Below are 25,606 nucleotides of genomic sequence, written 5' to 3' on the forward strand. Positions count from 1 at the left end.
CCTGAACGGCTCCAGAGAGTAGAGCTTCTGGGCACTAGGGGGTGCCACATACAGGTATGAAATGTGAAAGGAACCTGTTTCAAAGCAAAATCTCAACACCAGAGAAAGGATCGACTGAGACTGAATTAATAAATTTTCCTGAAAAGTCCTCAAAATGAAAATCATAAACATGCTCATGGAGGTACAGAAAAATATTCAAGAACTCAGGAATGAATTTAGGACAGAGATCCAGTCATTGAAGAGCACAATAGAGGGCATTAAAAGCAGGTTAAATATGGTGGAGGAGACGATAAATGAAATGGAAATCAGGGAAGAGGAATACAAAGAAGCTGAGCAACAGAGAGAAAAGGATCTGTAGGAATGAAAGAATACTGAGGGAAATGTGTGACCACACCAAGCAGAACAATATTCATATCATGGGGCACCAGAAGAGGACGAAGAAGAGAGAAAAAGGGATGGAAAGTGCCTTGCGGAAGTAATTGCTGAAAACTTCCCCAGTCTGGGGAAGGAGATAGTCTCTCAGCTATGGTAGTGCACAGATCTCCTGACACAAGGGACCCAAGGAGGACAACACCAAGACATATGATAATTAAAATGGCAAAGATTAAGGATAAAGACAGAAGATTAAAAGCAGCCAGAGAGAGAAATTGGATCACATACCAAGGAAAAACCATCAGGCTGTCATCAGACTTCTCAGCAGAAAGGCCTCGAACCAAGAATACTTTTTCCGGCAAGATTATCATTTAAATTTGAAGGAGGAATTAGAGAATTTCTGGGTAAGCAAAAGCTGAGAGAACTTAGCTCCCACAAACCGTCTCTACAGTGTATTTTGGAGGGACTGCTATAGATGGAAGTGTTCCCAAGGTCAAATAACTGTCACCAGAGGTAATAAAAAGGGACAGCCAAAGAGTCCAGAATATGATATATAGCTAGTATATAAAGAATGGAGGAGAAAAAAGGGGGGTAGAACTTCAGATGGTGTCTGTGAGAGCACACTGAGCTAAGTGAGACTCTCAGATAGTAAGGAAGTCACCCTTGAACTCCAGTAAACCTGCAGCCTGCAGTGGCAGTAAGTGCACACCTACTGATGATTACCCTGGATGTAAATAGTCTGAATGCACCGATCAAAAGACACAGAGTCACTGAATGGATAGAAACACAAGACCCGACTGTATGCTGCCTGCAGGAGACTCACTTCAAACCCAAAGACATATACAGACTAAAAGTGAAGGGACGGAAAAGATATTTCATAGAAGTAATAGGGAGAAAAAAACAGGTGTTGCAGAACTTGTATCAGACATGAGACTTTAAAAGAAAGTCAAAAGAGACAAAGAAGGACATTACATAATGATAAAGGGTCAATGCAACAAGAGGATATAACCATTATAAATATCTGTGCACCCAACACAGGAGCACCTACATATGTGAAAGAAATACTAACAGAATTAAAAGGGGAAATAGAATGCAATGCATTCATTCTAGGAGACTTCAACACTCCACGCACTCTGAAGGACAGATCCACCAGACAGACGATAAGTAAGGAGACAAGAGGCATTGAACAACACATTAGAACAGATGGACCTAACAGACATCTACAGAACTCTCTGCCCAAAAGCAGCAGGATACACATTCTTCTCAAGTGTACGTGGAACATTTTCAAGAATAGGTCATATACTAGGCCACAAAAAGAGCCTCAGTAAATTAAAAATATTGAAATTGTACCAACCAGCTTCTCAGACCACAGGGGTATGAAACTGGAAGTACATTACACAAACAAAATGGAAAAGCCTACAAACGCAGGGAAATTTAGGAACGTGCTCTTAAATAAGCAATGGATCAATGACCAAATAAAAACAGATCAAGCAATATATGGAGACAAATGACAAAAAAATTCAACACAGCAATATCTGTGTGATGCAGTGAAGACTGTGCTGACAGGGAAGAATATTGCAATACAGGCCTACCTCAGGAAAGAAGAACAATCCCATATGAATACTCTAAACTCACAATTAATTAAACTAGAAAATGAACAAAGGAGGAGGTCTAAAGTCAGTAAAAAAAGGGACATAATGAAGATTGGAGCAGAAATAAATAAAATCAAGAAGAGTAAAACAATAGAAAGAATCAATGAAAACAGTAGCTGTTTGTTTGAGAAAATAAACAACAGAGATAAACCCCTAGCCAGACTTATCAAGAAAAAGAGTCTGCACACGCAAACAGAATCAGAAATGAGAAAGGAAAAGTTACTACAGACCCCATAGAGATACAAAGAATTATTAGAGAATACTATGAAAAATTATACGCTAACACACTGGATAACCTAGAAGAAACGGACAACTTTCTATAAAAGTACAACCTTCCAAGGCTGACCCAGAAAGAAAGAGAAGACCTGAATAGACCATTACCAGCAACAAAACTGAAGTGGTGATCAAAACACTACCTAAGAACCAAACTCCTGAACCAGATGGATTCACCCCTGAATTTCACCAAACATTTAGTGAAGACCTAATACCCACCCCCCTAATGTTTTCCAAAGAGTAGAAAAGGAAGGAATAGTTCCACACTCATTCTATGAGGCCAGCATCATCCGAATACCAAAAATGAACCAAAGACACCACAAAATGAGAAAATTACAAACATCCCTGATGAACACAGATGCAAAAATACTGACCGAAATATTAGCAAACCCAGTTCAAAAATACATCAAAAAGATCATCCATCATGATCAAGTAGGATTTATTCTAGGGATGCAAGGGTGGTACAATATTAGGAAATCCATCAACATCATCCACCACATCAACAAAAAGAAGGACAAAAACCACATGATCATCTCCATAGATGCCAAAATCTCATTCGACAAAATTCAACATCCATTCACAATCAAAACTCTCAACAAAATGGGTATAGAGGGCAAGTACCTTAACGTAATAAAGGCCATACATGACCAGCCCACAGCCCACGTCATGGTTAACAGTGAGAAGCGGAAAGCCTGTGCTTAGGATTGGGAACGAGACAAGGGTGCCCACTCTCCGCACTCTTATTCAACACAGTTCAACAAGATAACGGGTGAATGTAGTAACCACTTGGTTTTCTCGTGTAAAACCTTCATAAGAGTGTATGTCAATAATACCTTAATAAAAAAAAAAGAAAAATATCCTCCCTGAGGACAGTGTGATCTGGATGTTGTCCCTGCGGTTGGTGGCTCCTGGGGTTGGTATCATCCCTGTGCAGGTGGGATGCAGTGAGAGGACTGCGCCCCCCCCCACTGCTCTTTATTCTCAAAGCTCTGCTGTCATGCAGATCTCATGTGCCCCCTGACCCACCCGGCCCTCCAACTCTGACACAGGGGGGCCCTGATCTCTGCCAGGTTGCCCTCCATCCTCTGACCTCCCCCATAAGGTGCTCAGGAAGAGCGGGGCACTCTATGCCCCAGGCTGGCACACCTTGGCAGCACTGGGGAGGGCTGGTCAAACAGAACCTGGGCCTTTCTTCCTGACACCTATAGGTTATAGGTTATGATGAGACACCAAAATCTATAAGCCCCAGGGTGTCTCCTCATATCTGGAACACCAATGCATGTGTAACCAAAGTAGATCCCAGGGCTGCAGGGCACCAGTCTAGCACTGTCCCATTTGATGAGACACAGCTGCTCCACACATTCCAGAAAATTCCTTTTAAAAAAATGTTGAACTTAGTCTCTCCAGCACCTCCAAGAGGTACACACCTTCCATTGGGGGGCTTTCTCTGAGTCTAGTTTCTCCAACCTTCACACCTCAGAGCACCCACCAGAGCTCCCAGGTCCCCAGTCCTCCTCCATGGTGCCCCTCAGCCGTCCAGCTCCTGGCTGAGTGGCTTGATGTCTGTGACAAAAGGCTGGGGAGGCTGAGCAGAGGCACTTGGCTCTGATTCTCCCCATAATGCTCCCCCAGGGCTCTCAGGATGTGCTCGCCCTCCCAGGAAGGGAGGGAAGGCCTGGAGGGGAGTTCCACAATCAGCACAAATACCCACATGGGGGGCTTCAGGCTGGAGACAGTCTCCAGGCCTTATGCTGCAGGTGGAGCCCCAGACTGGGGACTGGGGAAGGGGATTTGGGCCCACCTGACAGCCTTAGGTGACTGGGTGACTGGAGGTAAAATCGGGACACCCAGGCCACCCTCCATCCCTTGGCCCTGCCCCCAGCACCCTCAGAGCCATCTGCCTGCACAGTGGTCCCAGGGATGACCCCGGCCACATAGGGAGGTAGGTTTGGGCAGGAGGAGGGCAGACGGGTCCCTGGAAGGGCAGTGGCCAAGGTCAGACCTGTCTTCCTGCACAGCCCACCAGCCTGAACGTGAGACAGAAGAGCTCTGGGCCCAGAAACAAAGCAGCAGCCCTGGGCCTGCTCGGTGGTCACTGGGTCCAGTGTTCCATCCTGCCCCGGGTGTGTGCAGGTGGCCCAAGTGTGCCAGGCTCTGGACTGCTGCTGCTGGGACACCAGGCTCACACAGCTGCGTGGCCACCCTGACTGTGGGCTGCAGTGCACCTGTCCCACCCAACGTGTGCCGGGGAGCTGGCAGGGCCCTCTGGCACCTGGTGCTCTGACCTGGGCCCAGGCATGGGACTCTGGGGAGTCCCTGTCCTCGGGCTCTTCACAGAAGCTGATGCCGGTGTTCTTGTTCACAGAGTCAAAGAATGAACTTTGCAAACACTCAAGGTAAGGTAGGAGAGCAAGTGCAAGGCTTTTATTTAGAGATAAACCAAGAGGACAGAGCTCCTGGCTTGCTGCTGCCCAGAGTTGACAAGACAGCCCCAGGGTGGTGCACTGTCTAGGGATTTATAGGCAGTTGAGAGACAAAGGGCTAGGGATGCAGACCTGCTAAATGGTCCCCCAATGCTTATCTTTGAAGAGACACTAAGTTTCTTATCAGTCTTCCAGATAATTTTGCAGAGTTAACACAAGAAATTTACTGCTTTGATTCTATCCTACAGTAGCAGCTTCTTGGTTTGGGAGCGTGTCAATCAAGACTGCGTGTCCTGCTCGCAGGGTGGGCTGGGTTATTATTGTCTGTTATTTCAAGAAACCTATTTTTTGACTTCTTGGGTTTTAAAATGCAATCTTATCTTTAAGATGGAATTTTTCCTGTTTTTACTATGCTGTTTGTGACTGGGCTTGCTTGCCATTATTACTTAACTAGGTTGCAAATCATTTGATTAGGGCTGGAGGAAGAAAAGCAGCATGTGGGTAAAGTGAAAGAAAATACGCCGGGCCTTTTAGCAGGCTATGGTACATTTTACAATAGCTGAATTGAACTGACACAGTGAAGACATGGGCTATGCTGTGGTCTTTTTTATCTGGGGGATATTCAAACATTTCAGGCCACGTTACTCCTGGCTTTTTAATATCAATTAATCTCGCAGAAGAATGCTTATCCCAGTTTACAGAATTAATGTGATTCTGTGTGGATAAAATGAGAGTTCCTGTGGCCAGGATTCTCACCTGGCCCTGGCTGACTAGCTCACTGCACACCTGTGGGCAATACATGGCTGTTGACTCTATATAAAGAGCTCCGCCCAGTGCTCTGGGCATGACACGGTGGCAGGGCTGCAAGGCTGCAGGAGAGCAGAGCAGAGGCTGCAGTGGTGGCAGCACCAAGGGCAGTGGCCCAGAGGATGGCTGTGTGGGATGACTGTGCAGAGCGGCCTGGAGGACGGCCGTGAGGGACAGCTGTGCAGACAGAGGGGCCCAGAGGCAGATATCAGCTTGCTGCATGCAGACTCGCTCTGAGTGAATGGGATTTTAGTGACTGACCTGCCACCTGGAAGTAAAGTTGGGTATAACCCTTTCACCCCAAAGAACGTTTTGCTGTCAATTTCTATGGTCACACTGAATCCACAGCTGAATCCCATTGGCAAGACACTCTGAGTTTGCTTAATTGTTTAACACGGAGTTACGTAGGGTATTTTTTCTGGAGGCCTTCACCCTACTCTGCGTAACCCATGGTCCCTGTCTCATAGCCACATCCCTCCCTGTCTAGCACACCTCGTTTACATTATAATACAGCTGTCTCAGGTGATAGAGCTCTTTCTGGAGCATGCACTGTATCTAAATTCTGTTTATGGAGTTGGGGGGTATGACATCAAAGTTTGTGAATCATTTGGGCCTTGACTGTTCTCCACTCTGAAATAATCTGCATGTCACAATGGCACGTCTTTGGGTAGCCTGTCCTTTGTCCCACAGTGGATTTAACATCTAAAGGAAGACCAGAATTTTCTTTGAAAACAATCTGAAGTCAATCATAATAATCATGAACTGATTTATCATATTTTTGTGGGAAAGCTTAAATTTTGATCTAATCAGGCTTAGAAAAACTGCAGCTACTTGGGGGAGGTTTTCAATGAGTGTTCTAGCATTTTGATACAAATGAGGGTTTCATTTCCTAAATCCTGTTCAGGATGTTGGGGTGTCACTGGGTTTGGAGTCACAGAGAAGTCAGATTCAGATAGAGTGAAACGTGAAACCAACGTCAAGAAAGGAAAGCAAGTTTTATTCATAAGCTCTGAAACAGAGTGGGCCTCTGAGCTAGTGTCAGGAGGCCCTGACTGCCTATCGTGAGGCTTCTTTTATGGGGTTTTTGGCATTGCAAAGGAGTCCTCGATTGACATTCTTTGGGCTTGGGCACTTGATCTGATTGGAGGACTGGAGACATGGGTTGTGCTGTCACATTTTTCATCTGGGAAATTCTTGTCATCTGGGGTGTGCCTTGCTCTGCGGTATCTCTGTCCCCTTAAAGTCACTCCCAGTCCCTGTAGCTCCAGTCAGTTGGCTGTCTGAGTTGTCTCTGGCTCTATCTGACTGACTTTCTGAGTTCTTGGTAGGCCCCACCCTCTTTTCATCCTCCTCATGTCTGTCTTTCTGCCTAATAAGGATGTGTTTGTTGAGCCAGTTTCTCCAGTGTTTGTCCTGGGCCTCAACAGGCATGTGGTACTTGTAGACTAACTGATGTAAATCTGAGATGCAGGTCGGTAAGTTGAATCACTACATGAAACTCTTCAGCAAACCTATGGGGTCCTCAGTCACTTCAGGAAAGTGTAACTATGGCTTGCAATTCAGCTTTACTCCAGGAAACAGAAATTCGGGGTTTTTTTTGATCCTCAAGACACTTAATCCCCTTTTTATTATTATTTTTTTCAGGGCACTTAACTTTAAAGGGGCTGGTTCTGATAGGTAATCAGAATGGGGAAGCTGAGGCTATATAGGGAGCTTAGGTGGTGCAGAAAGGAAAAAGAATAATGGCCCCAGAGGTGGGGCCTGATCATAAGGTGGCGGCTGTGCATCTGGAGAGAAAGGAAAACGGGGGGGAAAAAGGGGCCTCGGAAGCCTCTTTGTCTGTTGTTGACTGTTGGTCTCAGTTAGTTGGGAAATTCTGTTTTGCAAAAAGGCAATTTTAGATCCCTGATAACATTAGAAAGTTTCAAAATACCAATTAAAATAGGTGTCCCATTCAGTTTTGACAATTTTTGAGCCATGGCTGTCCAAGTTAGTTCTGAGAAGAGTAAGCTGGGGGAGATCCATAGTTTCCCACGTTGGCCATTGGCGTTCTACATGACTCTCAGTTATGCTGGCCCACTTACTTAGAAATGCAAAGGAGGAAGGACCGCAGTTTTTTAACATCAAACTTATGGGGATCCCAGAAGGGCTGGGTGGGTGGGCAGCACCCTCAAAGTATCTTGGTTTCTGGAATCCCATTTCCTAGAGGTTTTTCTCTAGAGCAAAAAGAAAAATTCCTAAACAGCACAGTTCCGGTAGGAACAGCCCAGCTCTAAAAGGAATCCGATCGAAGGTCAGCACAGTTCCAGCAGGAACAGTCTGTTTCCACGAAGGAGACCCAAAGGTCCCAATGGGCACTCTCAGAAAGGACAAAGCCTTAGAACAGATCCTGGATCAAGCCTGGAGAGCTCAAAACACAAGGAGTGGATCTCAAAACCCAGAAGTGTCACCCACCAATGCTGGGGTTGGCAGGAAAGCAGTGAGTTCAAAGGCTTTCTCGTTCCCAACACCTGTGTGCTCACCAGCCTCAGATCCACTGCGGGTTGGGTTGGGGGGGGGTTGGTTTCCTTCTCTGGACCTTAGAGATAAATGGTTATTTTACCAGCAAAAATGGGCTTATTTAGGATATCAGAGAATTGCAATTCAGGGCCTGCAAGGTAAGGCCAGTCCAACAAGCAAAAGAGAGAAATGTTACTTTATGGAGAAGAAGAGGGAAGTCGGGAGGGGTTGTTTTGAATGAAATTCCATTGAAGAAAAGCAAGAGTTCAAGGTGGTGACAATTTCTCAGTGGCTGAGTTGCTGGGGTAGCCGATTTCTTGTAGGGGATGCAATGTACCTCTTTTCCTGTTGGGGCCTGTAATTGATGATTCTTTCCAGTTGACGGTTCTGTTGGGGTCTATAGTGGATGATTTTTTCTGTAAGTGACAACAAATGGTTGGCGTAAGGGCACCCCCTTCTGGCCTGTTGACTGCATTTTAGTGGGGTTTCCCTGTATTAATTTTTCAAGAACAAGATGCCCAGCCAACGGCCAGTACCAGCTGCCACATGGGTGATTGTCCAGCCCAGCCACTGGCAGAATGTAACGGAGTGACGAAGCCAGCGGGTGAGATCAGCAAAGGGACCAAACACACAACCCATGCATAGTGAAAATGGAAGTTACCCCGGCCAGGACCCTCACCTGATCCTAATCTGCCCACCCATTGTGTACGTGCTTGAGGTAATACTTGGCCTCCTGCGCAGGCTTGGCGATAAGCCGTTGCTGCCTGTGTCTTTACATAAAGAGCTCCGCCTCCTGCTGGGAGGAAGACAGACAGCAAGGAAGCAGGACAGCAGGAGAGCCGGAAAGCAGAGGCAGCCGCTGGCGCAGAGGCTGAGCAGGACCAGAGACAGAGCCCTTTTCTACCTGCGTGTTCCGTGGTCATTATTCAGTCTCAGGGGACCCAGAGTAACCTTGCCTGGAACTGGAACCCCCTTCGGCCTGGAGCTACACAGGGGATCCTGAGGAGCAGTCACTCCCTGCTGTATTGCAGCCACGGGTTGGGGTGACTTGTTACACAGCAATAGACAACCAGAACACCAGGTCCTAGAGGATTTTTCTGGGCCTAGGAAAATGTGAGAAACTCTGAAGGAACCTTAGTATTGGCTTTAAACAACAGAAAAAGGAAGCCACAAACTCCTCATCCTCAAGAATGACTCATATTCTCAAGGTTTTGTGAATGTTCCCATTCCGGAAGCATCCCTGTTACATTGTGTCTAGAAACAAATTTCCTGGTCAGCTATTCCAGTCTGGGAAACTCTGCCAAAACTGTGGGAAATCTCATACTGTGAATTCAAGACGGCCGAATTCTCTAAGAGCAAAATGATCTCAACAGTAGAGAACTTTCCTGTGATGGCTGATGAGTTGCTGGGCTCCTGTCTGGATCCTGTGTCAGCCGTGGGAGGAGGAATTGTGAAACATCTGTGTGATCTGTGGGCTTCGTGTTGTTGATGAATCTGGTGTAAAAGAGGCAGGGAAAAGAAAAGATAATAGTTCCTGTTCTAACAGCAGCAACACCAACCGGGAACTTGTTAGAAATGAAAGTTCTTGGTAATACTGAAGACTTCCTCTGGATAAACTCAGGGAGGAGGACCAGAAACGTGCGTTTTCACAAGCCCTCCAGATGAATTTGAAACACGTTAATGTTCGAGAATCAGTGGTTACCACAAAACAAGCAACACCCTCCGTATATATCGTGAACCCAGATGAATATTCAGATCTGTCCCTCTGCCCGTTTCTCCCTCCATCACCATCTCTCACACCGATTCTTTCCTGTCTTCCTATTACTGGCCCAAATTTTTAGAGATCACCAACTCCATTTTACACATTGTACCAGGTGCTGAGACTGACACCAAGAGTCAGGCATGGATTTCCTTTGGAAATAGCCCATGCCTTCAAGCAAACAGAAGGACAAGAATAACGTTATGAAATCTACATTCTAGAACAATGCTGCCCAGTATTTGGCATTCCTCAGATTCATCTGAAGGACTGGTCACGTTACAGATGCATTTTACATGTTCTGATCCCATGTACCCATGAGGACACTTGGGTAAGATGAGGCTAGGTCACGGACAGGAAGTACGGTTGGTGCACAGCTGAGCTGGCTGTGTCCGGCACTTGCAGACAGGACCAGATACAAGGTGGTGTGGGGCCAGATCTGGGAAAAGAATGGGGTCATTGCCAACCAACAGCCCAATGGAACTCCCGTCTGGAACCCCGCTGCCTCTCCCCAGTGCCGTCCCCCAGTCTCTAAGGCTGCCCCTCTGTTCCACCTTCCTAGTCTGTTTCCTTCCCTCTGTCCCCACTGCTGTGACTCCAATCAGGCCTCCCTGACTTAGTCCGCCAGCCCCTCTGGCCCAATTACCTGCAGGATCTTTCCTTCCAGACCTTCTTCCTTCCCACAGCCACCGGGGCTTTTCCTAGAACCCCAGCCTCGACCTGCTCTCGCTCTGTCTCAAGCTTCTCATCATCCACCCAGGGCCTTGGAAACAAGGGTCACGTCTTCTTCCTGGCACCCCGGCCCTTCCACACCAGCTGGGAGCTCTGCAGAGCCCAGCTGTCCCTCTGCCGTCAGATCTCAGTGCCCACATCAGTGGACCCTCGAGGGCTGCGTGAGCTGCAGCAAGGTGTCTGTACCCCAGTGTGCCTCCCCTGGAAAATGGAGGTAACTCCTGGGTGAGCCCGGCAGCCCACTCCACACCCACCTGGGAGCCTATGCAGGCCGCTCCCAGGGCCCCGGGAGCCAATCAGGGCCTGGGATAGGCGAGGGGGCCCTTCCCAGCCCCACCTGGCCTCAGGGATGCCCAGAATCATTCTCAGATGGCCGTGAGTGTCAGCCTCACTGGGTCTCCCATTCCCGTGTGGTCTCTGCCTGTCTGTCACTCTTCCGTGTTTCCAAACACCCTGCCAACAGAGACCACTCTTCTCTTCTGACTTTCCTTCCCTCCACTTGGCATTACATTCCACCATTACTTATTTACTTGTTTGTCTATTTCCCCCTCCAGCCTATGAGGCCCATGAGGGCAGGGACATTGTTTTGTTCACTTATGTGAACAAGGTCAAAGTGCATGTTAGCTTTTAGTGAGAAGCAGACAGCACTGCATTGTTATTAATATTGGGATTTGACATAGTACTAACCCAATGAGAGCGAGGGATCCTAAAACCATAGTGGTTGTTATTATTAACTAAAATTATGTGCTTTGTGCGGAGATTCAGCCTAAGCCCTTCTCCCCATTAGTTCTGGCAATAATCCTCTGGAATAGGTACTGTCATTTGTAACCCTAATTTACCAAAGGGGGGAATTCAGGCACAGAGAAGTTGCGTGCCTTGTCCACGGCCACACAGGATTTGAACCCAGAATTGATGACAGATCCCACCATGTCACTGTGAAATTAAGACCACAAGCTAGGCCAGCTCTGGCTTCCTGGGACTCTCAGACTAAAGGTGTCGATTAGGAAAAGGTAGGAAGCAACACGCAGGTTTTGGGGAAATTTTAACGAAAAGCCATTAAACCATAATCATGAACCCAGAACATGGCACATTTCACAGGCAACCTGCTCAGAGACTGAGTCAGAAGAAAACTTGCCCTTTTACTCAGCCCAGCAGATACAACCCATTACAGATATGTTTTCACAATAAACTGGTAATTTCACAATCCCTGGTAATTAGGTAAATTAGCTAATTTTAGCTAAATTGGCTGTTTCCACAGGAAAATGAAATTTCTCATATCTTTATGAGAATTTAAATATAAATATCTGAAGTCAACTTGTTTTTTAAGTTGCCCCCACTCAACTATATGTTCTGTGAGGGGAGCATGATGCCAGGGGGTAAAAAGGGCTGGTCTAGGGCCAGATGGCCCGGTTCAAATCCCAGCCCAACTGTATGACTTGGGGCCTCTGAACCTCTGTTTCTTCCTCCATAAAATGGGGAAAGTAGAAGCTTTTCAATAAGGATTTACATGAACTACTCCTAGAACATGTCAGGGGCACAGAATAGGGCCTACTTGTGTTTGCTGCTATTAGGATAGTAAGAATAATAAAAATACTCAGCAATGCCCCCTTATCTGCCGTTTCGCTCTCCAGTTTCAGTTACTAGGGGTCAACTGCAGCTCAGTAGCAGGTCCACCAGGAGGCCCTGGGTGGGTGCTGAGGAGCTGGAAACAAATGTCAGAAGGTCAATAGCGGCGTAATGCCAGGTTACGACGCCTCCACCACTCACAAAAAGATATTTTGAGAGAGAGCGAGAGACCGCATTCACATCACTTTTGTTACAGTGTATTGTTGTATTTGTTCCGTCATCATTGTTGCCAGTCTCTTACTGTGCCTGATTTATAAGGTCAGCTGATCCCAGGAAGGTATGGGTAGGAGAAGCATGGTATATACGGGGTTCAGGCATCCACTGATGGTTTTTGAGCATAGCTCCCCACAGATGGGGGTGGGGTGCTATTGTAATCCTTAGCTTCAATTTAGCCCGTGTTGGACACTCAGTGTATATGTATTGGTTGGACAGAAAGATGGATGTCAGGTTTTGGAGCAGAGAAGGGCAGAGAAGCCCTTTCTGAACACTCGGCTGGTATCAGAACCAAAGAGCCCGGCTGGGGGAGCAGGCAGGGCAGGGCCACTTTCTGTCCCTGGGTTTCCTTAAACCCCCAGCCTGCAAGCTCCACATGCCGGATTCAACAAGAGAGAAACAGTTTAAGGCCAGGAAGTCTGGTCTGTCTTTGAGGACTTGGAATCTTGCAAACCAGGTTTCATTTGAAGGAGCCCCGGCTGACGCAGTCCTCGGGAGCCCAGGGGAGGCCACAGCCCTTGGCCCAGAGTCGGAAAGTTACCCTCTTGAAACCTCTATTTGTTTCAAATCCACATTGTTGCTCTCCTCCAGTTTTTGAAAGAAAAAAAGATTGCTCGCTGTGGCGCAAACCCCACACACCTGCCCCAGTCAGTAGTCTTCGCGTTTTTCCCCAGAGCCGCTCTTTCGGTTTTGTAGCAGGAAATCATGTGAGATTTCCTCCAGCACAGGCAGCGTTGCCACCGACCCCGTTTGGTCAGGATTAAAGGGTGTCAGGTCTGCTCGGCTGCAGCCTTCGAGAGGCCTGCCAAGAAGTCATTTATAGGCTTCTGGCCTCCGGGTACTTCAGGGCTCAGCTGTCCATACAGATGAAGACAGAAAAACCAAGAGTGAATTGGGGCGTGCTGCTTTCCCTTTAGGGGTGACAGACATGAGGGGTGCAAGATGTAAAAGGAGAGAGATGGAGACACAGAAAAACCTGGAGTGAGGTGCCTGTTTCCCCACATTTCCATCCTCTTTATCAAGTGCCCACTTTGTTCCTGTCACAAAATATAGCACGTGGACACGCCACAGATGTTTATTGCACGAAAGGGCCCAAGACCTCATTTTAAATCAGTGACTCTGAAGCCTGACTGTGTGTCTGAATGCCCTGGAAGATTTGAGAAAAATCCCAAGTCAGTGCTCCTGTCCAAATTGGTATTTTTCTTAAAAAATAAGCTAGCACGGGAGATTTTAATGCACAGCCAGGATCGAGAACCATTGATTTAAATCAGAAGTTTTCAAATGATGGCCTAAAGCTTGATTCAGGCCCAAGCATGCCATGCCTTTGTTTTGGGGTAGAGCCTCTTAAAAGTTGTTGCATTCCCCCGACTGATATTTTGAAATCCTGTAAAGTTTCCAGGTTTCCAACTCCTTGTAAAAAGCTTTAAATTCCTGCCAGCCCCAGTCGTGTGCCTCCCAGCAAAAGCTGAGCAGCAGCTGTCCCTTTTGATGGAGCAGGTAGAAGTCTTCAATTTGTTTGTCCCAGTCCCCACCACTGCCTGTTGCCTCCCATGCTGGGTTCAGAGCACCCAGTTTGTCCCAGTCCCCACCACTGCCTGTTGCCTCCCATGCTGGGTTCAGAGCACCCAGTTTGTCCCAGTCCCCACCACTCCCTGTTGCCTCCCATGCTGGGTTCAGAGCACCCAGTTTGTCCCAGTCCCCACCACTGCCTGTTGCCTCCCATGCTGGGTTCAGAGCACCCAGTTTGTCCCAGTCCCCACCACTGCCTGTTGCCTCCCATGCTGGGTTCAGAGCACCCAGTTTGTCCCAGTCCCCACCACTCCCTGTTGCCTCCCATGCTGGGTTCAGAGCACCCAGTTTGTCCCAGTCCCCACCACTCCCTGTTGCCTCCCATGCTGGGTTCAGAGCACCCAGTTTGTCCCAGTCCCCACCACTCCCTGTTGCCTCCCATGCTGGGTTCAGAGCACCCAGTTTGTCCCAGTCCCCACCACTGCCTGTTGCCTCCCATGCTGGGTTCAGAGCACCCAGTTGCCTTCCTTTTTGTCGTTGCACTGCTGTTTCTTCCTGGAGTAAAAGTCAGGGGAACATGTAATATTCATCCACAGCATCTCCAAGTCAAGTGGGAAATGGGAGCCTCAGTGTCCCAGGAGCAGGAGGAATGATTTCCCCGTCGTTGTCAGGACTGTCGCTCTGCATTTATTATATGAAGAACGCTCTTCTTACAGCCAGCCCGGCCAGCCACGGGCGCTGAATGTCAGGAGAGGGTGGTGGGTAAGAGAGAGGGCCCCAAAGCTGTGGCTCGCAGTGCAATAGCCTCTAGTCACATGTGGCTACTTCAGTGTAAGTTATTAAGAATTAGATAAAAATAAAAATCAACTTCCTCAGCCATGGTAGCTGCATTCGGAGAGCTCAGGAGCTATGCAGGAGCAGTGGCTACCCTACTGGCGGTACAAAACGTGTCCATTGCTGCAGGAATGTCCACCAGCCCATCTGACAGCGATGCTCTGGAGGGAAATGTCCAGGGTTCAGGCCCTGCTCTGCCTCTCCTTGCCTCCCTTTCCTCAGTCTGTAAAATGGGTTTATTGATGGTCTGTTGACATGAGAGGGTGTTGTAAGGAGTCCATCACTTAGTATATGTAGAGCTCTTGAACAGTGCCTGGCACATGGCAAATGCTTATTAATATTGGAAAAACATTTGAAATGTATATTATATTATGGATACCAGTGTATATTCATAGAACAACATGTATCATTATATATTTTATAATTTTTTATATAATCACATATATTCTACAATTAAATATATAGTGAATATATAGTAAACATATAGAAAATGTATAAAACTATGACATTACATTGATAATTATATGAGTTATTATATATGACCATAATATAATAGCATGAATTAGCATTTATTAACATGAGTATTATTTATTGTATTGTAAGAATAAATACATTATATAATCATATATATTATAATTATAAGTACATACTAGTTATAATAATATATAAGCATATCATTGTAATCATCTGTCCTATAATGTAGCATTAACATCTATTATGACATATTGTAATATTATAACATACATATCATACACAATAATATATGATACACATACTATAATTGTATGATTATATTATTATATAATTTTATTATGTTTATCATATTTTTATTTATTTTGATTATGTAATAGTAATATATTATGCATAGTATATATTGTATAAAATTTATTGTTAAGATTAATGTTATGACTTATTTTGCTATAATAATTACATTAATTATATGTATTATAATACATATAATTTTATTTCAATTATATATAATATGTGTTATAATTATGATTATACATTACATAACATTAATTAACATCTATTATTGATATTACGATTACTATTTATTTTACTATAGTAATAATTATATTTACTGTACCTCTCTGGTCTAGGTGAGTTTACCATCCACTTTTAGTCCTCATTCATTATCTCTAATGTATACATTATCTACTCTAGTACATAAGGATAAACTGAAGTTCAGAGAGGTTTTGTCACTTGCTAAATGTCAGCAGCATTCAAGAGGTGAAACTGGGGTACAGTCCAGTTTGGTAAGTAGTGATGCCCATTTCCAATCCTCTGTGCCATGAGTTCTTCTGGAGGTAGAATAAGCAAAGGTCCTGGGGTAGAGATCACCAGCTGTGTTTTGCCTGTGATGTGTTGCCCAGTTTCGCTGGAATGCAGGGTGATGTGGAAGGGGCGGGCATGAACAATAACGATGGAAGGGGGCAGCCCACGCATTGAGCAATGGCCTAAGGATTTGTGGGCTCTGATTAGGGAGCAATAGACTGCTCTAAAAAGCTTCTGATCTGAGATAGGCTGCCCCTTAGCTTAGGCCAGGGAAAATAGCAGTCCACCTCTATTGAGCACAGACTTGGCTGGGACCATCGCCCTTGCCCCTTCTCATGGGGTCCACACAAGAATCTTCTGAGGAAAGTCTTATTATTGCCATTCCCACTTTCCAAATGGGGAAACTGAGGCCCAGAGAAGCTCACACAGCTGGCCAGTGGTGGAATCAGGATTGCACCCCAGTTGCCTTCTTGCAGACCTCAGTGGGCCTCGCTGGGCCAGGGAAGTATGTAAGCTGTTACCTGGAGACACAACCTCGCTAACTGTCTCTCTGACTTCCGTGAGCTGCTCTGGCAAATTAGTGACACCCAAGTACAGGCGTCTGGGGAACCACTGATCTGTAGCCAGGGGGTCAGAAGTGCAGGTGACAAGCCCGGCTTGCGATTGGTGCCTTGAAGTGTGTGTTGGGGGGCAGTCTTGTAGACTGAACCCTTAACCTGTGGGAGCTGATGCTGTCTCCAGGTAGATAGTGTCAGAATTGAGTTTGAATTTCCAGACACCCTGCTGCTGTCCAAGAATTTCTGGTTGATGTGGGGGAACCAGCCCTCTACCATTGGAAACAGTCTCAGAACACCAAAAGACCTTCTGCGTGCCAGGCTTTATGCTAGGCACTGGGATCACCACCCCTTGGGGAAAGGACCCTTGCGGGGGTCCTAGGAGAGCTTCAGAAGGTAAGGACATGGTGATGACATTGGCTGCGATGGGAAGGAAATTTTGGGTGGCAGTGGGGAATCTGAATGACTTACAGCACTCAGGCTGCCATAACAAAAGAGCTTGGGTGGCTTAACTGTTGAAATGTATTTTCTGATGGTTCTGGAGATTAGAAGTCCAATACCCAGGTGCCAATCAGGATGTTACCTGGTGGGAGGTTCCTCACATGGCATTTAGTTATTTATTTGTTATTTATGTCAATATAACCTCTAGATTCTTAACACATTCAATGGAGTATCCTTGGTGACTGTCATCATTGATACCAACTTATCCCACCCTTGGCCCAGCTCCTTTGTCCTGTAGATACGGCCCCATTAATCTGTAAGCACTTCCTTACTTTCTGGAACTAGATATTCCAGACTCTTTATATACTTTGCAAGGTAGGAATCTTCATTTTGCTTATTGATGAATCCTAAATGGTTTAAAACAGGGTCTGGCACACAGTAGGGACTCAGTATGCATTTGTCCAAAGAATTCAATGAATCCATTCAATGAATGAATGAGTGAATGGTGCCTTGGTTAGGGCTTGAGAGGTGTTTGAACACTGCCTGCTTGTCTGGCTACCACCATTGGTAAGCATGTTTGTTTCTCACTACCATCTAGTCGTCTCTATGGGTAGTAAGGATGTGCGTGGTTATGTCCCAGGAATTGGTGTGTGTCGGTACACTGATGTCTGTTCGTTTTTGGGGTTAAATCTGGGGGTAGGTCGGTTGGTGAGCAGTGCTCCTGTTTTTGCCGGTGGGACTTTCAATATTTTAGGGGTCAGGTGCTTGTGTTTGCATCTTTGTGTGTGTAATTTCTAGGAGCTGTGGGAACCTGTGTAGAGGATCTGTGGAAAAAGTGTGTTTACGTTGAGGAGGTTGAATATCTATGCACACATTTGAGAGTAAGAACTTGTTTATTTTGTTAAACGGACATATGATTGACATATAACATTAGACTAGTTTCAGGCACACGATGTCATGATTTGGTATTTGTACACACTGAGAAAAGATCCCCACAATGTCTGCTTAACATCTGTCATAGTTCCACATGTTTCTCCTGTGATGCAAACATTAAGATCTAGTCTCTTAGCAACTTTCAAATATACAATGCAGGCTTGTTAACTAAGTTACCATGTACATCACCTCTACCAGGACTTGTCTGTTTTTAAACTGGAAGTTTGTACCTTTTGACCCCTTTTACCCATTCTTCCTACCCCCGATACCCACCAACCACCAATCTGTTGTCTGTATCTATGAGTCATTTTTGTTTTGATTTTTAAAGTCCACATGTACGTCAGATCATAAGGTATTTGTCTTTCTCTGCCTGGCTTATTCCACTTAGCACAGAGCCCTGAGGATCCATTCATGTTGCAAATGGCAGGATTTCCTTCTTTTTTGTGGCTAAGTAATATTCCACCGTGTATATGTACCACATTTTCTTTATCCACTCATCCATTAGTGAGCACTTATGTTGCTCCTGTATCTTGGCTGTTATAAATAATGATGCTGCAATAACCATGTGGTGCAGCTGTCTTTCAAATTGCTGTTTTCATTCTCTTCAGATAGACACCCAGAAGTGGAATTGCTGGATCATAGGATCTTTTAAATTTTTGAGAAACTCCACATCGTTTTCCATAGTGGCTACACCAATTTACATTCCCACCCACAGTGCATGAGGAAAGCTTATTTATTTTGCTTGCCAACATTATTGCTGTTGTCCATTGTTCTGTTTTAAAACATGTGGCAGCTTAAAACCACCACCGCCTCCCATCCCATAGCTCTGCGATGTGGCTGGGCTGGCATGGAAAGTTCTTCTGGGTGGTTTGTGCCCTCGGGCGGGAGCCGGTGCTGGGCTGTCGGCCGGAGCATCCTCACTCGGCTCCACTTGGCTTGGACGTGGCACCACGTGGTGGATGGATTCCTGGGAGAAGCCTTCCAAACCCCACAAAATACAAGCTCCACATGTCCCAAGGCTCAGCTTCAGAAGTCCACAAGGTCTCTTCTGCCCTGCTCTAAATTGGTCAACACAAGTCCCATGGCTGAGCCCCGATTCAGAGGTGGGGAGATCCATGCAGCTTTCCATAGGAGGAAGGATGGGCCCCTTCAGGAGCCCACTGATGCTCTGGCATCACCACACTTCACAAATGAACGATGCCTCCTCAGTATCATCTGATGCCCAGTCCACGTTGAAATACCCCCTTACCTCTAATGGATTCTTTGAATGTGAGAACACCCGGTCCACAGGTCTGGCTGCTGTTGTTTTTTGAGTCTCTTGCTCTGTAACAGATGCAGGGGACTTGTGCTCGGGAGAGCAGATGTAATGACTGTGGAAGAGCCTAGCAGGTGTGGTTCTGGTGTGTGCGTCCTTGATGACAGTACAGCGGTGGTGTGGGTGGGCCTGTGGGGGTCAGTGGATTTGTATGAACAGTCAGCGTGTCCCCCTGCAGATGGTGCACGTGGTGGGGCAGGGTAGGGCAGGTTTGAATATCTCTGACCGCACCCACTGGGCTCTAGTGATGGGTGTGTGTGGCTTTCCGTAGGTGATCTCTCGAGGCAAAGAATACATCATATTTCTCTTCTAATTTTTTCCTGAAAGTCTGCCTCTGAAGTCACAGGAAAGGGTTTGAGTCCCAGCAATTCTGACCAGCTGAGGGACCTTCTGCTGGGGTCAGGTGTCCCTTGGAGCCAGGTGACGGCTTTGGCTTGTCCCTAGAAACAGCCACCATGCTCAGAGAGAGAGCAAAGGAGTTCGTGTCCTTTAAACCCAATCATCCAGAAACACAATGCGTCTTGTTCCACACCTTGTTTTTTCTTCCACTTGACACTCGCAAGTACTTCCCTCTTGCTGGGTGACAGGGCTCGCCATGAGGGAGATGGAGATCCGCCCCGGATGGGAATCTGTCAGGGACAGATGGACAAGGGCAAGCGGGTCACTCAGCTCCCGGCTTTCTCCGTGCAGTGCAGACGATCTTGGTGCAAGAGGTCCCTCCAGGGGGGGGGGGGCAGCAGTGGCCTCTGATCTTCACACAACCTCCTCCCACAGACCCCCCTGATGCATGAGGGGGCGCTGGGGCCGTGACAGTGGCTCGGTGCCCTGGCTTGGAGCCACACGTTGTGGATTCCAATCCCGACCTTGCCTCTCACCAGCTGTGTTACACTGGGCATGTCATTTACCTCTCTGTGCCTTGGTTCGCTCTTCTGTACAATGAAGGTCATTCTGCTCACACTACCCAATAGAAGTATAATGTGAGCCACATGTGTAATTTAAATTTTTGCTAATAGCCATATATATATATATATATATATATATATATTTTTTTTTTTTTTTAAGTAGAAACAAATAGGTGCTATGGTCTGAATGCCTGTATCCCCCACCTCTAAATTCCTGTGTTGAAATCCTATGTCCAGTGCAACAGTGTTAGGGGGTGGGGACTTTGGGAGGTAATCAGGTCACAATGGTGGGGACCTCATGAGTGGAATCAGTGCCCTTATAAAAGTGACCCCAGACAGCTCGATTGCAGGGCCTCCTGGGGTCTCTGATCAGCCCCGTGACTGTCTCTGCTCAGCGTGCCCCTGTCTTGCTCCCCGCATCCCCTCCAAGTCTGAAGGCTCTGAGAACTTGACTTGGCCCAGCCCTATAGCCCTTGAGCTGCAGAGGCCTGGTGGGGGAGCTCAGGTCAGTGAGCTCCAGTGGTGGCATCTCTCATCCCTGTGCAGGGTGAATTTCTGTGCCCTGGAACCCATTCACTCGTGTGACCACGGCCTGCCTCAGCACCTAGAGGGGAATCCTCCCCGACCCAGCCCTGGGGTCTCATACCCCACCTGCCCAGCCTCCACCAACCCCCAGCCTCCTGCCGCTTCTCCAGGGTTGCTGCACAGACATTTAAAAAATTCACATCTTAAAAAATGTGGGTGGCTATTCCCACACCATCCTCCCCCCATTGAAGGAAGGAACCCAGACCAGAAAACTCAAAGCACCGCTTCTGCTGCTTGAATCCCAGCCGTGAGCTGTACCACGGCCAAGCTACGTGAGCCTGGCAGGAGTTGCTTGGACAGAATATGGATGTAGGGGTGGGAGCACCAAGCTCTGTACACTGACCCTGACTTCTCGGGGCCCCTGGGCCTCACACTTCTCCAGGAGAGATGTCATCTCTTCTGCCTTATCATCTCCTGGTGCATAACGCCTGAATCACAGCAGGTGCTCACTAAAGTCTTATGGATGATCAGATTCAAGCCTAGGGAGGTTGGTAGGCACTGGAGATGCCAAGATTCAAAAGTAAGTCTCACCTCCTTTTTTTCCATAGAGCTGGAGGTGAGACACGGGGCTCCAAACAGTGATTTGTAATATGCAACAGTGGGTATTGCGATAGGGGCAGGGCAGTGTTTGGGGATAAGGGCTCAGTGCAGAAGATGGGGTGGCTCCTGGGTCTTTGGGACCAATCAGTGGATGTTGGAATCATTAAGCAAGAGAAAGGAAGAAGGGTACTGGTCACAAAAGGGTAACCAGCTCTGTCGCACCCATTTAGGAAGTGAGGTCCTTGAGGTTTCCCCAGAGGGGCAGCTGACTGTTTGGTCCTGGACCTCAGGAAAAAGAAGGAGATGGGCTGGCCTCAGAGGTCTGGGTGTCCTGAGTGTATGAGAGGCCACGTAAGCCGTGCGGAGACTAGGGGCAGCGTCTTGTGTGACAAGCTCAGGAGGATGAGATTGAAATGCTCACACCATTTGCACAGGCTTACAAGAGACAGTTGTGGAATTTTTAGGAAATTTGTGTGCAGGTTGACAAACAGAGCCATTGTGAAAAATGACAGACACTTGTAATTAAGTTACCTTAAAGATGAAAGTCATAAATACAAACTCATAGCTTTCTGAGTATTTGATGACATTTTCACAGAAGTTAAGAGACCTGAGATTCACAGATGGGGGCCTCTGCTACCCCATGGGAACTGTCAGTATCAGAGTTGAAAGGAGTGAGAGGTTTCTCATTCCATTTTAAAGGCTCATTTTGACTCCTCCAAGGAAGAAGGCGGATGCACCCCTCTTCCACAGAAGGGACATCCCCGGAGTACCTACAGGGTCTCACTACCTGACACGCCCCCAGTCTCGGTCTCCCCAACCAGCAGACAGGGGTTTGGCCAGTCCCTTAACGTTATGCATACTTCTGAGCTTCCTGCTTCTCCATTCACTCTGGACACTGTGCCCAACCATGAGTTTTCCATTTCTCAACATGATCGGGGTCTTCTTTTCCCCTCTGGCTTTATTGAGATAAAATGGACTTGAAACATTGGGTAGGTCGACACATTTATATACTGCAATCTGGTTACCATCACACTGTTAGCTCACGTCTCCATCATACATAATTACTCTATCTTTTTTTGTGTTGAGAACATTTAAGATCTACTCTAGCCAAAAAAAAAAAAAAAAAATCTGATTGAAAAATGAGTAGAGTAACTGCATTTTTTTCCAAAGAAGACATCCAAATGGCCCACAGGTACATGAAAAAGATGTTCAATATCACTCAACATCATGGATCAGCAAGTCACAACCACAGTGAGATAGTATTTCACACCTTAGAATGACAATTAAAAAAAAATAGCAAGTGTCCCCTTTGGGTGACATTACCTGTCTCTTTCCTTCTGCTTTCTCAAGAGTTTGGAGGGGGGGCATTGGGTATTGTCTCATTCCAGGAACTAGACTCTCCAAGGTTAATTTTTTTAAAGTTTTCCATTTCAGATCAGGTTTCACAGCTTCTCAGTGTCTGCTGAGCCCATGAGCTTCCGAAGTATGTGCACGCCCACGTCATCCACCTGCAGAGAAAGTAGTGAGACAGCCCCAGGTGAGGAGGGGCCCAAGCTCTCTGGGGGTGCTTGTCCTAGAATAGGTCCCTTCCTCCTGGGCTCTGCACCTGCAGTTTCCTGCCCCCAGGTACCATGCCAGCACTTAGCAAGGTGTGGCTGCCTGCTTGGGAAATACCTTGTCTCTGGTTGCACGGAAGTGAATCTCATGGCTTTGAGAGATGTATCCACTCCCTGCATATCCACTGATCACCTGCCCAAAGTCTGTGCTGTTTCCCAGGACATGCCAGGCTTTTTGGCCACTACGAGGCTTTCCTGGAATATTAATACGCACCAAACAGCAACCTTGATGCTTGCCAGTTGTGTGATCCCGCCACACCTCTCCGTGAGCCTTGGTTTCCCTACCTGTAGGGTATCTCTGGCTAACATGCACTTTGCTAGGTGATTGTGTCCATTACTATAACCCAAATGTAAGAATTACCTTTTGTAGCACCTGCTACGCAGCAGGCAGCACGCTGGAAGGCATTGCCAAGCTGCAGTGGCGTCTAGGGATTCCTTATTAAATAGTTTTTGACTAAGCCACAATTATTTCATCCAATTTCCAATGGGCTCAAACTTTGTCTCCTGAGTAATGTAAAATTGTATTTTGTGGAAGTGGGGGGAGAATTTAAAAAAAGAGGAAGGGAGAGAGAGAGACAAGAGGGAAAATACTGGCCCCCTCTTGGGGGATCCTGCAGGACAATGGAATGTATAAGCTGATAATGTTTCTCCCTTTACATTGACTCAGGGACAAATTTACACCCAACTTTGACTTACTATAAAGCATTTTGTAGCATGAAAAATAGGTGCTGCCTTTTAACAGACAAGGCTTTCTTTCCCCACTAGCCCCCCCTCACGTCCGATTTCCTTACTTACACGTTAGCTTGCTGTGTGTAGCTCTATTTTCCCTTTTCCTTTGCATGAGGAAGGCAATACAGACATAAATACTATTAATGAAAAAATGCCTAGAAGATCTCAGTCCACCCATTTTCATGGACTAAGGGCTTTTAGGCTAAAGTGCATAAGCTCTGCAGCAGGTTGTCAGGGTGGCATACACGGACTTCAGAGGGTCAGCAATCCTCCTAAATATTGAGGAAGTGGGCTTGAATGTCTAGACAGCCCCATCCTGCCTCCGGAATATTAATAGGTTTCATTAGATGCTCAAGTAGGTGCATGACCCCCCCAAATAGGTAGTATGAATGTGCCTCCTGGATCAAGACAGTCCAGCAGAAAGTAGCTTGTGTCCCTCATCACTGGGGCCCACTGTTGGTACCGGATCTGAACTGATCCTGACCCCCACGGGGCTTTGGCACTGTCTGGAGACATTCCAGCTTGTTCCACCTGGAGGGAGGAGAGGGTGCTGTGGCAGGAGAGCCCCCACTGCGAAGAATTGTCTGCTTCAAAATATCAACCGTCTGTTGGAATCTGAATCCTGGTTAGCAGTGGGTGGGGGCTGGGAGGCATTACAGGGTCTAGTCATTTGAAAGTCAACACTGCATTTAAAAGTCAGCATTGCATATTGTGTCCTGATATCTCTGTGCATGTAATCTATTGGCATCCGTCATCACCCCATCTGGCCTTATTTCAGTGAGGTGTCTGAAAAGTGTCTTGCGGAATTAGCATCAGTCCAAGCTTGGGCTCTCTTGAGCAAGCAGTGTGGTTTTAATTGCTAGATACTGGGCATTCTTGGTCATTCAACAAGCATTTACTGCCTGCTCTTTGCCAGGCACTGTCTTGGGCTCTGGGGATAAACGGTGAGCCAAATGGATCCATTCCTTGACTTCTTGAAGCGTTCATCAGTGGGAAGATAGACACTAAACAAGCTACATAGTGAAGAATTACCAGCTGCAAGGGAGAAGGACATACTTGGGCACAGAGGTGGAGAAGAGGTTCCAGGGCTGTGCAAAGGCCCTGGGGTGAGAAGGAACACTGCATTTTGAAAGCACCATTGGCAGGCAGAGTCGGGGCTGCCCTGGGAGCAAGAAGGTAAGTAGCACAACACACCGAGGTAATAGATTGCAGCTGGACCTGAGCGCTGTGGCAAGGTTTTGAAATTCGTCCTGGAGATGGAAAGTCAATGAACGCTTTAAACTGTGTGGAGAATGCATTGTAGAGGGCAAGTGAGGAGACAGAAGAAACAGGAGACTTTGCTGTTTTGAAGGGGATAATTAATGATTGCTGTGGCATTCCTCCACTTATCTGTCCATCCACTCAGCAATCCATCCATCCATCCATCCATCCATCCATCCATCCATCCACCCACTCATCCATCCATCCATCCACCCACCCACACAACAACCAGCCAACTTTGGAGTGAGTGGAGTGTTGAAGTCTCCTAAACGAATGCATTGCATTCTATTTCCCCTTTTAATTCTGTTTCTATTTGTTTCACATATGTAGGTGCTCCTGTGTTGGGGGAATAGATACTTATAATGGTTATATCCTGTTGTTGGATTGACCTTTTCATCGTTATGTCATGTCCGTCTTTGTCTCTTGTGACTTTCTTTGTTTTAAAGTCTTTTTTTTGTCCAATACAAGTACTGCAACCCCTGCTTTTTTCTCCCTGTTAGTTGCGTGAAGTATCTTTTTCCGTCCCTTCACTTTTAGTCTGTGTATGTGTTTGGGTTTGAAGTGAGTCTCTTGTAGGCAGCATCTAGATGGGTCTTGTTTTTTATCCATTCAGTGAGTCTGTGTCTTTTGATTGGTGCATTGAGACCATTTACATTTAGGGTGATTATCTATAGGTATGAACTTATTGCCATTGCAGTCTGTAGATTCATGGTTACCAAAGTTTAAAGCGTCCCTTCCTTATTATCTAAGAAGCTAACTT

The 25,606-nt window shown here is 46.6% G+C and overlaps 1 long non-coding RNA gene across 1 annotated transcript in view; it reads right to left on the bottom strand.

Annotated features, from left to right (window-relative positions):
* Positions 1-8,231: 8,231 nt before the first annotated feature.
* Positions 8,232-25,606, bottom strand: part of LOC140848636 (uncharacterized) — a 36,785-nt gene continuing 19,410 nt past the window's right edge. Inside the window, exons 2-3 of the long non-coding RNA XR_012129724.1 lie at positions 22,565-22,749; positions 8,232-9,520 (exon numbers count right to left, since the gene is read on the bottom strand). This is a non-coding gene — a long non-coding RNA (uncharacterized lncRNA). The remainder of the gene's footprint in view (positions 9,521-22,564; positions 22,750-25,606) is intronic.

Source organism: Manis javanica, chromosome 4 (assembly GCF_040802235.1).
Source record: "Manis javanica isolate MJ-LG chromosome 4, MJ_LKY, whole genome shotgun sequence".
NCBI lineage: Eukaryota > Metazoa > Chordata > Mammalia > Pholidota > Manidae > Manis > Manis javanica.